Source organism: Pinus tabuliformis, chromosome 3_2, assembly GCF_031772625.1.
Source record: "Pinus tabuliformis cultivar Carrire ecotype Pingquan chromosome 3_2, CPIR1, whole genome shotgun sequence".
Classification (NCBI taxonomy): Eukaryota; Viridiplantae; Streptophyta; class Pinopsida; order Pinales; family Pinaceae; genus Pinus; species Pinus tabuliformis.
The window spans coordinates 721,873,437-721,891,611 of record NC_142302.1 but is presented as its reverse complement, the minus strand read 5'-3'; positions in this window follow the sequence as shown (position 1 = coordinate 721,891,611).

Sequence of the window (18,175 nt, the reverse complement as noted above, 5' to 3'; positions counted from 1 at the left end):
TAACATGTTTGCAAAGTCTTTTTGTCAACAAGAAGTAGAAAACCTAAACTTAAAAATAAGAATAAAGAACCTAGAATATGTTATAGATACAGGTCCTTTGTTAATGGCTTCATTAGAAATATGAACACAAGTTCCCACAGTTACTGTTTGCAACACATCGTATAGATTTTCTAAATATATCAGTTTTCTTAATGCAGTGAACAAATATATTATTAGCAATATATGGAGACTATTAAAAATCATTGACCATGCATGGAAAGTAGCTTCTGATATAAAAAACTTGGGACAAAGAGCTAAGTCATTTGTTGAGTGCATTAAACGTGTCCTCGAAGGAGATAGGTATTTTGTGAACAATGACTTATTTTCTTTCAGATAGAGACTTGATTTACCTTATGATGTAGAGAAAAGAGAGAAGAAACTGCCAAACGCTAATTGAATGAAACAACTCAAAGTTGCATCATCTCGGAGAATCAGAAGAATGGAAAACATTATTTATGAGTATCAAAACATAGAGAATCAAAGGGCAGATGTATATGTTAAATCTCTAGGGATTGTAAAGAATATGAATGGCCCACATATTACATGTGACACTAGTTTAATTTCAAGAAAAAACGTTAACAGTTGAATTGGATAAACTAAAATAGTCGAAGGCATTAGATTTCGAGGATATAGAGATTATGTGAATTTTGATGTCTAAAATTGGCCTCCTAAGAAAAATGTACGACCAAGATAAACTTTATAAGAAACAATAGGATTCAAGATGATGATGTCAATCATAGGGCATGATTCACCATTTTTCGAGTAAAGAAGTAAAAAGATTAAAAAATAATAAAATAATAAAACTACTTTTTCAACTCGTATTTTCAACTTATCTCCCTAAGTTTTTACTCAGATTTCGAGTGGGACTACTCACTAGATGCAAAATTTAATTCCTCATCCAAGGAGTACCCATGTTGAATACTTTCAATGAACCTTGCTACATGAAAAATGAGAAATACATGAAAAATGTGATTGCAATCACATTTTTCATGTATTTCTCATTTTTTGTGTAGCAGGATCCATCAAAAGTATGAAACATGGGTACTCCTTGAATGAGGAATCAAATTCTACATCCAACGAGTGTTTCCCTCAAAATTGGAGTAAACCCATAGGGAGATAACTTGAAAATACGAGTTGAAAAAATAGTTTTTTCTTTTTCTCTCTAAAATTCGATGATGTAATCTAATCTTTGTTTATTATTTCCACTATTATTTTATAATTTCCTTAGGAGGCCCATTTTAGACCTCAAAATGCCCCTAATGTGATTTTAATACACATGAAGGCATATAATGGCTGATTGGATTCGTTAATGTTAATGAACAAAACTATGTTTTGGAGTGGAATTGCAAAATTGAGAAAGATATATTTAGTCAAAGTGTTAAATTGAAAATTACAATTGCTCCTACGAAACATTTCATATAAACTATGTTAAAGAAATTGATTCAAGAAACCAACAAATCTGACAATAGTTAACAATTAGGCAATAAGGACATATGCTTTTACATAGTGTAAGTTCTCCTAAATCTTGGAATGTTTGTTTTTCTATTTACTAGTCATCAAATGTACATATTTTTGTATATGTTATTATGAATTGAGTCAATCTTTGGATGTAGTTTTTCGATTTTCATTGCAAATGGTTTTTTCATAGAACCGTTTGTGCGATTTTATAAAGGTTTTGATAAACTCTTTACAAATTGAATGTTATTTTTTGGATGCAAAATTACCGAGGTAGTTTACATCTACACATGGTTTTCCTCCATTTTTTTCCGTATCTCTGTTTCATAGTCACAATATCATTTATTATATGTATTTAATTAATTACAAACCAATTGTTTCTATTTTTCGAAAATGCAAGAGCACAAAGTTCAAGAGACAAAAGAACCAGAATGACAACCGTGAATATCCTAATGAATTACAATATCTTAAAAAGTGTTTCTATCAATAGATAAGCTAATATGAGTAGCCATATAATATTATTATTATTCAAATTTTGATACCTAATTATTAAAAAGTCATTGCTTTGTGAAAAATTTGACATTGTTTATTAGTTTTGTGAACAATTCAAACATAATCATTCTTTTGTTGATAGAAATGAAAATGAATATTTAGTAACTGTTTTTTATTGTCGAAAATTTGTTTCACCTTTGTAATTATAATTTAAACCTAAATGCAGTTGTTTCTATATGAACTATCAAAATTATAATTTGAACTTGACTATAGTTTTGGCTACACGAATGGCATATTTTAGTTTGTTATAATACCAATAAAAAATACCATTTCTTTTATTTTGAATATTGTCATCTAGCTTTGACCAATCTTTGCAATTTGTTATATTCTCTTATCTGTGGAGCATGGGAAATGAAAAATAATAATTTTTTTCAAAAATAACAAGAATTGATATCTAATGTATGAAATCACTCCATATTTCGCATAATTAAATATTTGCTTCCATCTCCCCCCTTCCCCCCTCGCGCGGTTTCTCCTTCGTTTTTGTAAAGAAATTGTAACCACTTTAATTCTATCATAATTGAATAGATCATATATGAAATGACATTTAACTACTATCTTTGTTAATGATATAAAATTACATTTTTTTACTATCGATTTTAATGATATTCATTAAGCAGTGATCATCATCAATCTTGCAATTTTTCTAGTACATATGGTAGATACATTTGATGCGTTTTAGAAATCGATATCAGGATAATTCGGGACATTCACTCTGTAAAATTGTTTTTCTATTTTCCAATTCTAGATTATATAATTTCACATGTGACGATAGTACTCATATTATTCAATATTAAATGAACTGAGTTCATCAGATAAATAATGTCGAAAATGGTATTTTGTAATATCGATAGATATAACCTTATCAATATCTTGTCAACTAGTTGTGATAATGTCATTGCGTGTGGATTTACTATATGGATATTAATAGTTGTACTTGATTTTATTAATTTTTGAATGCTAGGTGTGAATACCAAGTTCCTTCATCAAGAACTTAAAGAATTCTTTTAATAATTTGTACATTATTTGCTATTGTTATGATTGTTACGAGATACAATTTGTCATAAACACGAATATTAATTTGGCTAGAACCCACTACAATGCGCAACACTAAAATACACAAATATTAATTTGGCTAAAACCTGCTATAATGCACAACACTAAAATTAATAAATGAGATTTGAAATTGTATATGGTTTGGATGAACTCTACCAAATAATGATGGATAATGCAAATAACCAAATATGCATAAACCTAAAACAAGTAAGAATTACACACTTCAATAGTCTATTGTATTGTATTGAAGGAATGAAAGAGAGAAAAAGCCAAGAAAGAATAATTACATATAAATATGTTTTTACCATTAAAAAAATACTTTTAAAAAATAATTTAGAAATATAAAGCGTACAATCCTTTCCAATAGTTTTAAATTGACCATCCTTTGGAGTGTGATATGGAGCATCATAATAGAACATGATAGATATAGATATATTGTATAAACAAAAATACATGCTTTTAATACTTTCTTTTAGATTTGGTATAAAAAAATATATATTTTTAAAATATATATTTTTTAAAATAAATAAAATCTTTAAAACATTATTTTAATTATCTATTAATCCATCGTTTATATGTTAAAACACTTACCGTTACAAAAACGTAAATATTTTGGATGTTATCTTTTAGTATTTATATATAAAAATTATTTTGTCAAGATGTCTATTTCTGTGTAAATATTGGAAAAAATAGATCTTTTCAATATTATATAAAAGGATTGAACATATATTTATATAAGTTCGTCTTAAAAGTTAAAAATATATATATATATATATGGTGGTCAACTATTACTATTATTAAAAAAGTGATTTGGTAAATTTTGTATTTTAAGAATAGATATATGCAATATCTTTTTTAAGTTTTGTATAACCTCGGATGATAATAATGATAGTAAATAATATTAACATGAAGATTTATTAAGATATTATATATTTTTAATATTAATAGTTAAATGTGTTAATGTATTTTTTTTTAAATTAATGTTTAAATTATTTGAAGCGGAAAAAAATAATTTATGATATTTTTTAAGTTTATTTTGGTATTATTGAAGACTTATGTAATTAAGTGATTGGATTTTTTTATAGTTAATTATATTATGTCGAGATTTCTGGAAATTTCCCTCTTAATGATAAATGGACTAACTATTTGAAACGTTGGATAGATCAAAATCATTACACAATTCTTTCCAAAAATATTCACCACAAAACTTTTGTAATTATTAAATAAAATAACAATTCACTAAAAAAATGTCCCCTACCAAAAAAAGGTTATTAGCTTTAAACTATTTTATGTCATATCTAAATTGTTTTCTAAACAGTGGTTTCCTTTAAAAACCTTCATCATGTTTTAAAAATTTATTAAAACATATGATGCTCTCATTTATCACTATTTTGACATGTACAAGTATTATGAAATGTAAAAATTAATGGTTTGGATCTGTCCTCGAAGGTCTAACATTGAATATAGGGGCTCTACAAACCAGTGTGGATGTGATGTCCCCAAAAAGCTATAAATATTTTATTTTACCGCAGTAAAAACAAAACTGGATATTATGGTTATTGTTTGAATTAAGTATTTATAGTTGATAATTATAAAAAAACTATTTTGGAGTGTTAACCAATCTTGTAACTTTCATATCAAGAAATTTATGATAGGTAGTGGCCTAACCCTAACTACCTCCCTGATTATGAATTATCCAAGGAAAGGACTCAAGAGGGTAGACAAGAAACCTGAGAGTAAAAGAGAAGAAAGGGAGAGAATCCGTGCCGAGAGGTCAGACGGGAAAATAAGCTAAGTTTGGTGGTGACTAGATAGATGAGGCACTGTATGTGAAGCCTTGCAAGAATACAATGGTCTTGTGAGCAAGCTCAGTGGGAGACTTGAACCTGGTGGCAAGTCTCCTGGTTGGGAGGAATGAAATCTGTAAATTACAGAGGCTAAGTCTAGTGGTGACTAGATAGCTGAGACACTATATGTGAAGCCTTGCAAGAAGAGAGTGGTCTTGTGAGCAAGCTCGGGGGGAGACTTGGACCAGATAGCAAGTCTCATGGTTGGGAGGAATGAAATCTGTAAATTACAGAGGTGACTTCAACAATTGATTTTTCCTTTGTTACTGTTTTCAGGTAATTAAAACAACTTAGAGAAACTTTATTCAAAAAAATGAGTTGGTAGAGTAAAATGTTCAATTTTTGGAAAATGTTGTTAATGATACTTGGAATTTAAATACTGTATAGTAACATCTTGAAAGTAGGAGAGCAAATATTTCAGTAAACTATCGAAGGAGAAGTTCCTAGATAAGATATAGATTTAAGAACACAAGTACAGACTCAGAAACATATCTCGAAAGAAAAGAATAAACTGAGAAAGAACCAATAATACCAAAAAGGAACTAAGTTTAAATTTGTCACAATAAAGAAGTATGTATTATTCCTTTCTAGAGCTAGAATCATATAATAAATATAGATGAAAACTTGGGCCGAGGCCTGTTCTATTGTTATCCTTGAAGTCAAAGTAAAACATTTTATATTACTGGCAAAGAAACTTGAAAATATATGGCAATGTTGGACTGTAAAACATCAAATAAATTGAAGAAGCAACGATAATATAGAGAGTGCCGACAATAACCTAGGAAACAAAAATCGGACCCTTAGGACCCCATACGCCCATGGACTAGGGCAAGAATCCAAGTCCTAAGCCCACATTTCCGCAATTGACAAGCATATATGTGTGTGTGTGTGTGTGCATGTGTGTAGCATTAATAGAGAAATAGCGGGTTGTAATAAACAAACCCAGACATACATTATAGAGAAAACTAGAGAATAACATAACCCAGAAACGGGAAGAGGCACCAATAGTCCATATATGTAAAAACAAAGTCTGATTCATTGCATAGAATGATAAAAAAGGCTAATAGCACACATCATACTCTGGTAACTAGAGAGATGCTGGAGCTTGAGGGTTATCTAATAAAGCATTATATTAACAAATTATTGAACTAATAATCTGATAGCAGTATACAACAAATAGGTCTAGCCATGAGAAAATCATAGAATGCATACATTATAAATGGGATGAAGCTCCAAACAAAATAGTACAATCTAGAGCATTGTCGAATAGGATGCGGGACCTTCTAGTATAACCCTAAGAGTTGATGGATAAACCCAGAATCTGTATCAGCCACCTAAACGATGGATATAGACATTTTCCTTAACCAAAAGTTATACATAATTTAAATACAACCACAACAATGAGTTTTCAAGGGAAAAGACCTTTCGTCCAGATAAAAACTAAACACAAATACATCCTGTGTATCAATAAATATCATAGCTGAAACTCTAAATATTCTGAGAGATTCATATAAGGACAACCTGTCTCTCTACCCGATCTTTAGAAGACTGCAATGAAACTACAAACATACCCGTAAACCTTTGGAAGACTTGAGCAAACCCATTGAAGACTTGAGCATGAAGATATCAAAAAAACCGGTGGAAACCACTTTGGGGATTCCTTGGGATGCCGAGACCTCACTAGAAGAACCTTCATTTCAATTATAAAGAACCATCATAAGATATCTATAAACTGTAATCATGGAAAACTCAAAGGAAATGCTAGTTCGCTTAAAGGATTACCTGATAAGGGTCGCGCATGGGTAGTGGAACCACTTGTTTCAACAGCCTTTATGAATTCTATACCATTCTCATCACTGCACAAACCACCCAGGATCAAAACCCTGGTCTCATAGCCCAAAATCCAAAGAGTCGAGAACTAAAACAATGAATGAAAAAGGACCTCCAAATTTCCCAAAAGAAGTTATCAGAAGACCCATTGTCCATTGGATTAGCGATGTGGTTTGTACATCATTGCTGTAGTGAGGAGAACGAGGTAGGAGGGACAACTGGAGGGTAGCCAGCGAGGGAGTCAAGGCTTGCTCCTGCCACAACTCGGAGGTAGAGCAGTGACATTAATAACACCATACATTGCGTATAATGAACTATGTACAATGTTAATCAAAAGTACCATATTTGATTGTAAACATATTGAAATATATGTAAAATAGTACAATGTATTAATTTTGAGTTTATAATTGTATACGACGGGCTTAATATGATTAATGGGTGAGTGTGTTATGAAACCAGCTCAAGAAAAGATAGAAAAGAGAGATCAACGCCTTAGAATTCAGCCTCTTCGAGGGGGCAACCTCCTTTACCTTATATAAATGAACAATTCTTGGATGATACAAATGACAAAACCTCCTTTCTATATATAGGAGTCTAAGGAGTCACAATATAATCCAGCCGACCTAACAATAATAATATAAAGCCACAAAAATAACAATAGAGGGATTCTATGGGGCACAGAAATAACAATATGGGGGTAATAGGGGCACAACAATATAAATAAGGGGTATAACTACAATAGTAATGGGGTAATCACTAGTATTATAGGGACCCAACATGCCCCTCTCCTTCAAAAAAGTGTTGTCCTCAACGCTTGAGAAGTTCTGGATACTTCTGCATAAAATTCTCATCCTCCCATGTGGAATCTTCAGCGGATAAGTTCTTCCACTTGATAAGATACTCTGAAATTGATCGATTTCGTAGCTGTCGAGTTCTTGTTTCTGTGACTGCTTCCGGTTCCAATATAATTTTTCCTTCCTCGTCAAGTTCTGGCAATATTGTTTGAACTGGGAGCTTGTCGCCTATAACCTTCTTTAAACATGAAACATGGAAAACTGGGTGCAATCGAGAAGCTGCAGGAAGCTCCAATTTGTATGCCATAGTACCAATCTTTTGCAACACCTTGTACGGACCATAATACTTTGGTGATAATTTATTATCCTTCTTAGCTTGCTTTAGGGACATTTGCTTATATGGTTGTAGCCGTAGGAATACCCAATCACCTACATCAAAACTTCTTTCACTGCGATGTTGATCTGCCTGTTGTTTCATTCTATTTTGTGCCAACACGAGGTTATCCTTTAAGAGTTGGAGGACTTGTTGTTGATGTTCGATGTGATGTTCCACTGCCTGAACCTTAGAATTTTCTCTTAAATATGATGTGATGGATGGTGGTTGATACCCATAAAGTGCCATAAATGGGGTCATTTTTGTTGTGTATGGAAGGAAGTGTTATACCACCATTCAGCCAGAGGCAACCATTTGACCCATTGTGTCTGTTTATCAGATACAAAGCAACGAAGATATCCTTCCAAACATTTGTTTACTATCTCAGTTTGCCCATCAGATTGAGGATGATAAGATGAGCTATGAGCTAACTGAGTACCAAGACAAGAAAATAATTCTGTCCAAAAATTTCCAGTGAAAATGGGATCTCTGTCACTTACAATAATCTTTGGGTTTCCATGTAGCTTTTGAACTGTTTCCATAAATGCAGTAGAAACTGTACTGGCTTTAAATGGATGTGATAATGCACAAAAGTGTGCATACTTGGTAAGTCTGTCAACTACCACCATGATGACACTCTTTCCCTCAGACTTGGGTAAACCTGTGATAAAATCCATTGAAACCTCCTCCCAACGTTGGCTTGGAATGGATAAAGGTTGTAATAGACCCGGTGTCTTAATTGTTTCAACTTTATTTTGTTGGCAAACCAAACATTCCGCCACAAACTTTTGAATATCTGATTTAAGGCCATCCCAAAAAAATTCCTTCTTAACCCTGTGGTAAGTTTTTAAAAATCCTGAGTGCCCTCCTAAGGGAGAAGTGTGCAATTCCATAAGAATCTTTTGTTTTAGCTGGGAATTCTTACAGAGGTATAAGCGATCTTTGTACCATAACGAATCATTTTTCCAGCTAAATGTATCAGAAGTACTGGAATCTTGTTGTAGCTTTCGAATAAGTGCCCACACTTCTTCGTCATTCTTCCATTCCTCCCTTGCTTCGTTTATCCAATCTGGTTGGATAATAGAAATGGCACACAACAATGCTTCCACATCCTCATCCTTTCTTGAGAGTGCATCTGCCACCACATTTTGCTTCCCTTTTTTGTAGATGATTTCAAAGTCATAACCCAACATCTTTGTGACCCACTTTTGTTGCTCTTCAGAGGATAATCTTTGTTCTAAAAAGTATTTAAGGCTATCATGATCCGTTTTTACCTTGAAGTGTCTTCCCATTAGGTAGGGTCGCCATTTCTTAAGTGCATGGAGTATTGCCAACATTTCCTTCTCATAAATAGCTTTGCTTAAAAACTTTCCCTTGATTGGACGACTTTCAAAAGCAATGGGTCTTTCATCTTGCATTAGAACAGCACCAATTCCATTTCCTGAAGCATCACATTCCACAATAAAGGTTTTTGTGAAGTCCGGTGTAGCTAAGACCGGTGCTTGGCACATTGCCTCTTTAAGATGTTCAAAGGCCTTTGTTGCTTCCGGAGTCCATGAAAATGAATCTTTCTTCAATAATGTTGTTAGAGGTGCTGCTATTCTCCCATAATTCTTAACAAACTTGCGATAATACCCTGTCAACCCAAGAAATCCTCGCAGATGCTTTATGGATGTGGGGATTTTCCATTCCTTAATGGCTTTAATTTTGCTAGGGTCTACCTTAACTCCTTCATGAGATACAATATGACCCAAATATTCCACCTCCTGGACTCCAAAGAAACATTTGGATCTTTTTGCATATAATTGTTTCTCCTCCAATAGTTGTAGCACCTTGTCAACATGTTCAACATGATCCTTCCAAGACTTGCTGTAGATTAGTATATCATCAAAAAATACTAACACAAATTTTCTAAGGAATGGTTTGAAAATTGAATTCATCAAACCTTGAAATGTTGAAGGTGCATTGGTAAGGCCAAAAGGCATGACCAAAAATTCATAATGACCCTCATGAGTTCTAAATGTCGTTTTCGGAATGTCTTCAATCTTCATTCTGATTTGATGATATCCCGAACGAAGATCCAACTTGGTGAAGTAAATTGATCCATGCAATTCATCCAGTAATTCATCAATGACAGGAATGGGGAACTTATCTTTAATAGTGAGCTTGTTGAGCTCCCTATAATCTGGACACATGCGCCATGATCCATCCTTCTTGTGCACCAATACTACTGGAGCTGAGAAAGAACTTTGACTCGGTTGAATTATACCAGCCTCTAGCATTTCTGCAACCATACGTTCAATTTCACTTTTTTGGACATAGGGATATCTGTACGGCCTGATGTTTGGAGGAACACTTCCTGGAATCAGATGAATAGCATGATCATGATCACGCATAGGTGGGAGACCTTTGGGAGTCTCAAATACCTTGGAATGATTGTCCAGGACTTTTTGGAGATCTGGAGAAATAGATGATTCCAATGTGGAAACATCTAGCGAACATAATTGTGCAATTACACCTCTTTGCTCCTTTTTTAGAAGCTTTGTCATGCCATTAGAGCTGATTATCTTTCCTGGTTTCCCTGCAATACCCCTTAATTCAACTTCCTTTCCTTCCACAGAAAATTTCATGAAAAGTTCTTGAAAATTAAAAGCTATTGTACCCAAGGATTGTAGCCATTGGACTCCTAGTACAACATCAGCACCTCCCATTGGAATGGAAAGCATTGGGCTAGTCAATACATATTCTCCCATGGATAGCTTGATATTATGGCACTTTCCAGAACAATTTATTGTTCCTCCATTTGCAATCATCACTTGACACTCTGGTGCTGGATATAGGAAGCAATTCAATTCTTTTGCTACCCTACAATGAATAAAATTGTGGGTGCTTCCTGAATCAATCAACACTATTACCTTTTTCTTCTTGATTTGTCCTTCTATCTTGATGGTTTGAGGAGTGGTAATTCCCGCCAATGCATTACAAGATATGGTCGGATTTATTTGTTCTTCATCTAGGCTTTGTTCCTGGAATATATCCTCTTCTTTTGACCTTTCTTGCTCCTTTTCTTCTTCCTCTTCACAATCTATGTAGAATAATTTCTTCTCAGCACACTTATGACCTTTTGTGTATTTGCTATCACAATTGTAACAAAGCCCTTTTGCTCTTTTTTCTTCCAATTGTTGTGGTGTCAACCTTGTAGGTTGTGGAAGACTATGGGCAACAACACTTCCTCTTTATAGTTGTGAATGGTATGCTTCCTAGTTGCCATAATTTTGCTTTCCATTTTTCTTGCTAACCTGAATGCCTTCTCTAATGAATCAGGTTCCCAAAGGCGCACATCATGTTGGATATTATCCTTTAAAGACCCTATGAACACATCAATCCTATGCTCCTCTGGAATATCTTTTACCCTTATGTTCAATTTTTGGAACTCCTCAATGTGCTCCATTATTGAACCCTTTTGTTTGAGACTTATCAATTGGCTAAAAAAAGTGTTGCTTTTTGTATCCTCATAATGTGCTATCAATTCTTCCGTAAAAATTGCCCAAGTGATAAATTGTTTACGAGAACAAAGCCATTGATACCATACAAACTGATTTGGTTCCAAATATAAAGTTCCATACGTACCTTTTGTGTGTTTTGCACATTATTGAGATCGAAGAATTGCTCCATCTGTAATATCCATGTGGCGGGATCCTTGCCATCAAACTTCCTCATATCGATTTTTGGAATATGGTGATTCTTCGATCCAACATTAGATCTATGGAATCATGATTAACATTTCTTTTGTTCTCATCATGAGTTTCCTTTACTACCTTTTCACCATTAGTAAGTATTTCTTGTAGAAAATTAGTCAAATCTGTCTTCAAATCTGCCATGCCTGTCTTCAAATTTGTGTTCAAATCTATCTTCAAATTGTCCATCTTAGCTTCCATGCCATTCATCTTAGCTTCCACGCCATTTATCTTAGATTCCACGCCACTTATCTTAGCTTCTGTTAGCTTTTGTGAGCGTGACATTTGTTGCACTTGTTCTTGTAATTTTGATATATCATGCAGCATTTCTTCCTCTTCTTCATGGGTCATGCTAGAGCTTTCAGGTTCCTTACTAGGTGTTTGCATTTTTGTTCCTCGGGGCATCAGTTACCGATAATAATATTTTACTATGCCCTTTGAATTCCGTCAAACCAAGCTTACACAAAAATTAAAAAAAAAAACTACACACCTTTTTTCACTTTATAGAAGCCTGATATTGAATCTGATGTATCTCTGTAATTTCGGATCATCCAATTCTAAAATTGCTACCTGTAGTAGCCTTCTACTTCCTCTTTCCAATGCCACAAGTCTGAGCCAAATTGGATTCTCCAAGGAAGAGTTATGTGAAATCTCCCACAGTGACCTGTTTTTAGACTAGTTCAGTAGAGCGAACTTGTACGACATGCCACGAGTCACTGTTTCAACCTTTGAATCTGAAACACACACAAAGAAACTACAGTCCGTCCTCTTTCTGTACCTTCTTACGAAATTTCAATCCGATCCCCAGAGAGAAAGTTATGACGATTTTCCCCAGGTCACCTGTTTTGAATGTAATTCAGGAGTCTGCAAAAAGACCAACTTCCTCAGATCATATCTCCGCAAATATCGCGCGAAAAGCTCTGAAATTTAGACCCAAGGTTCAACGCAATTTCTTCTCAAATGGGTTTTTTTTGCGACTTCTGAAACATCACAGAAAAAAAGTTATAGCGAAAATTCCACGATGACCTGTTTGGAGCAGCGAAACCCTAGAATCCAAAGCTCTGATACCAAATGTTATGAAACCAGCTCAAGAAAAGATAGAAAAGAGAGATCAACGCCTTAGAATTCAGCCTCTTCGAGGGGGCAACCTCCTTTACATTACATAAATGAACAATTCTTGGATGATACAAATGACAAAACCTCCTTTCTATATATAGGAGTCTAAGGAGTCACAATATAATCCAGCCGACCTAACAATAATAATATAAAGCCACAAAAATAACAATAGAGGGATTCTATGGGGCACAGAAATAACAATATGGGGGTAATAGGGGCACCACAATATAAATAAGGGGTATAACTACAATAGTAATGGGGTAATCACTAGTATTATAGGGACCCAACAGAGTGCAATGGTAGTTGTTATATAGAACTATGGTAGGATGTTGAATTTTTTTATTATTATGAATTACATGGAGATGTGACAAGTGGTATTAGAGCCAAGGTTACCAAATTGAGGCCTCTGGAAAAACTAATGTTTGATAGTGTTGTGAATACTCAGCAAAAGAAGCAGGAGTGGCTGACATGAGAAGGACAGATATCGCACCCCACATAAACATGACAGGCTTAGGACCTGCAACTTTTCCTGAAACCAACCCTGAGGTATGGGTACAATTGGGAGAAGAATCGCGTGGCACCAATCCTACAATATTGGAGACTGTGTAAGAATTAAAGAGCGAGATGGCCTGATTGCAGGCTGACAATGAAATGTTAATGTTGGAACAAAGACGATTATGAAAAGTCTGTCAGGTAAGAAAAATCAACGTCAGTTGATTCCTAGCCCTGAACATGGGCACATGTCGGGAGAGAAAGAATATTGGACATAGTATGTGGAAACAGAAGGAGGGGAAGAAAATCAAGAGGAAAATACAGATAATTCTTGAGAGCATAAAACACAAAAGAGGCAGAGGAAAAAACTACAAGGTGAATTCCGGAAAATCAAACCGCCCCTCTTTGATGGTGAACAAGAAGAGGCAACTGAAGTCTGGCTTATTAATATGAATAAATACTTTCAACTGTATGAATATGATCACAATTTAAAGGCTCGCTTGGCCATTTTCCATCTGCAAGGAAAAGCCACCTTATGGTGGGAAGAGGTAATCACTATGCGACGAGTGAATGAACAAAATGTAACATGGGAAAAGTTTCAAAGATATTTTAAAGAAAGGAATTTAATTGAATGGTTCTACAACGAAAAAGAAAAAGAGTTTCATGATCTACGACTTGGACAACTAACAAAGGATGAATTTATTACCAAATTCACCTCCTTACTTCGGTATGTTCCTTACATACGAGAAGAGAAGGAAAAAGTGCAGTGAGCTGCTAGTAGTTTACCATTATTCATGAAAGAGCGTATTGAGTTCGAAAATCCAAAAACAATGGATGAGGTCATACGAAAGGCTAGGATATGTTATCAACAAAGTAAACAGAAAGGAGAAGTGATGGGAAGGAAATGGATTGACAAGAAGGGCAATAAGTTTTATGTTGGAAACAAAGGGAACAAGGGAAACATCAATAAAGGACCTCCCAGAGGACAGATAAACATAAATCTGCTTAGAAAACAGTCCATATTTAGACTTCCCAATGAACCCAAATCCAGTGAGCAATTAGGAAAAACTGAAGTTGAAGAAACAACAAGACCCTCCGTACAATGTTGGGGATGTGGATGGCCACATTACATTAAGAATTATCCAAACTCCAAGGGCGTCGAACAGATTTCGCATATTCAGGAGGCATCCACAGTAGGAGAAGTAGCCAGGAGTATTTCAAAAATCAATGTCGCCCTTGAAGATCATCAGGCAGATTACCAGCCAACTATGGTGGAATTCGAAGGTAAAATCCTTGATCACACTATATCTCTTTTAATTGACTCAGGAGCTACATTAAGTTATGCTAGTCCTAAAATAGTTGACCAATGTAATTTACAAGCTATCAAGTTTAAAAATCCCTCGTTAGTACAGCTAGAAACAGGGGAAAAGAAACGTGCGTTGGCCAAAGTCAACAATTATCCATTAGAAATAGCAGGTCAGCCTTAGGTGGCAGATCTAAACATATTACCCCTAGGGTCATATGATGTTCTAATAGGCATGGACTGGCTATAAAAGCACCAACCCCTTATAGACTGTAAAACAAAAGCTTTTTGCTACATAGATGAGCAGGGAAACAAACAGGTGATTCAAGGCATTTTGAGACCACTAAAATTACGACCAATAACCACCTCTCAACTAGCAAAGTGCATTAGAAAAGGATGCCAGATTTACGCGATTCAGGTGGGTTATGCCAACTCAAAATACGAGTTCGTTTCCTTGGAGAGTATCCCTGTGATACATAATTTGCCAGATGTATTTCTTGAAGAAATTCTAGGGCTACCTCCAAAAGGAGACATAGACTTCACCATTGAATTGGTACCAGGAGCAACCCCAATTCCTGAGCTCCTTATCATATGAGTATACCAAAGCTAGCAAAATTAAAAATACAGCTACAGGAGCTGTCAGATAAAAATGATATCTGCCCAAGCATATCGCCTTGGGGAACCCCTGTACTATTTGTCAAAAAGAAGGATGGGACCCTGTGTATGTGTATGGATCATCGCAAGCTAAATAAGTTAACCATTAAGAAGAAGTACCCTTTATCTTGCATAGACGAACTATTTGATCAAGTGAAGGGTGTGAAGATGTTTTCAAAGATTGATCTATGGTCGGGATACCATCAGATCAGAATCAAGGAGGAGGACATAGCTAAAACAACCTTTAGGACCCACTAGGGACATTACGAGTTCATGGTGTTATCCTTCAGGATGACCAATACCCCCGCAACCTTTATGTGTCTAATGAACAATATATTTCATCAGTGTTTAGATAATTTTTTATTAATTTTTATTGATGATATATGATTTATTCCTGAAGTATAGAAGAACATAAAGAGAATCTTAGGATAGTGTCGTAGACTCTTAGGGAGCATCAATTGTATGCAAAGTTTAGCAAGTGTGATTTCTTTAAAGAGAAGATTTAGTATATAGGCCACATCATTACCAAAGACGGAATCGATGTGGACCGGGAAAATATAAAGACCATAATGGAATGGCTAGTACCAAAGGACGTGGCAGATATAAGATCTTCTATAGGACTGACAGGGTATTACAGACCATTTGTTGAGGGATTCTCCAGAGTGGCCTATCCCTTTACCTCCCTATAGAAGAAAGGAAAAACCTTTAAGTGGACAGTCAAATGCCAAAAGAGCTTTGAACAACTCAAGAATTTACTTACTGCTGCACCAATCTTAAGCATAGTAGATCCAAATAAGGACTATGTGGTGTGTTAATGCAAGAAGGAAGAGTAATTGTTTATGAATCTAGAAAGCTGAAGGAGCACGAGCATAAATACTTAGCCCTTGACCTAGAATCAATAGTCGTTATTCATGCACTGAAAATGTGGCAGCACTATTTGATGGGTAAGAAATTCCTTTTAATGACTAGCCATCACAGCTTGACTAATTATTTTAAACAACTCACTTTGAATGCCAGATAAGCTAGGTGGGTAGACTTTTTAAGTGGATTTGATTTTGAAATCAAACACTTGAAAGGAAAGGAGAACTGAGTCACAGATGCCTTAAGTCAAAAGGTACATTGTCTTTATGAAATTTCTTACAGTGAGGTGCGGACCACCTTCAATGAGCTAATTAAAGAAGTAGCTGAACGGGATCCAGAATACCAGTTTTTAGGACAGCAATCTCAAATTGCAAACAACCATGAACATCAACTAGGATATGAAATAAATCCTATAGGTATTCTGATTTGTAAGAAAAGAATGTATGTGCCTAACCAAAACACCATTAAGGATTTGATTTTAAATGAATATTATAAGAGTCCCTATGCAGGATACCCAGGATACCAAAAATTAATTACTGCACTCGGAAAAGAGTACTACTGGCCGGCTATGAAAAGGAATGTAGTAGAATATTTGACTCACTGCCTGGAATGTCAACAAGTAAAAACAGAACACCAACATCCTAATGGATTACTGCATCCATTACCAATCCCAAAATGGAAATGGGAAACCATCTCCCTCGACTTCATCATGGGACTACCCAGATCAAAAAAGCAAAATGACTCAATAATGGTGGTAGTGGACAAATTAAGCAAATTAGCTCATTTCATACCAGTACAAGCCACCTACAAGGCAGTGAAAATTGCCAACATATTTATGTAGAATATTTTTAGATTACATGGACTACCAAAAACTATAATTCCTGATTGTGATGTAAAGTTTACATCGGCCTTCTAGAAAGCTCTGTTTGAAGTGTTAGGTATGCAGTTAAATTTCAGTACCGCTTATCACCCTCAAACGGATGGACAGTCAGAGTGGGTGAATCAAGTGGTGGAAGACATGCTCCAAACTTATGTGATGCAGCAACCCTACAAATGGGAAGATTAGTTACATCTGGTCGAATTTCCTTACAACAACGGCTATCATTCCTCCTTACAAATGAGCCCATTTGAAGTTTTGTATGGATGTAAATGTCGCACACCTTCCAATTGGGGTGGACCCAAGGATAAGTTGATGTTGGGACCTGAAATGTTAAAGGAAATGGAAGAAATGGTTAAGAAGGTTCGTTCCAATTTAAGGGCTGCTCAAGATCAACAAAAGAACTTCATCAATCAAAAAAGGAATTTCAGAGAATTCCAACTATGGGATCATGTGTATGTAAGGGTACGTGCCAAAAAGAGTACTTTACAATGGAGTGGGTGTTCTAAGTTAGCAGCCCAATTTTGTGGCCCATTTCAAATTTTGGCACGAGTCAGGCCAGTGGCATACCAACTCACCTTGCCCAGCCACATTTGAGTATACAATGTTCTCCATATATTCTTATTAAAAATATATCTTTATGATCCTAAACATATAATCAGTTGGCAAGATATACAAGTAAAAGGATCTTCTATAAGAAAGTCAAATAAGGCATTAATGGTAGTAAAAACTAAATAAAATTTTCTGCTTTTGTAGGTCGAGCTAGAATGAGAATTCTTGGTCGAACCTCTGGTTATACATGACCGGAGAGAAGTAATGCTGCGGAAACGAGTTATCACCCAGGTTAAAGTGCAATGACAACACATTGGATCGGATGAGGCCACCTAGGAGGATGAGAAATTCATGAAGGAAGCTTTTTCGGGACTGTTTACGACAGAAAAACATCGAGACGATGTTTGATTTCAGGGGGGAAGATGTGATGTCCCTATAAAACTGTAAATATTTTATTTTACCGCAATAAAAACAAAACTAGATATTATGGTTATTGTTTGAATTAATTATTTAAATTTCATAATTATAAAGAACACTATTTTGGAGTGTTAACAGATCTTGTAACTTTTCATATCAAGATAGTTAGGATAAGCAATTGCCTAACCCTAACTATCTCCCTAGTTATGAATTCTCCAAG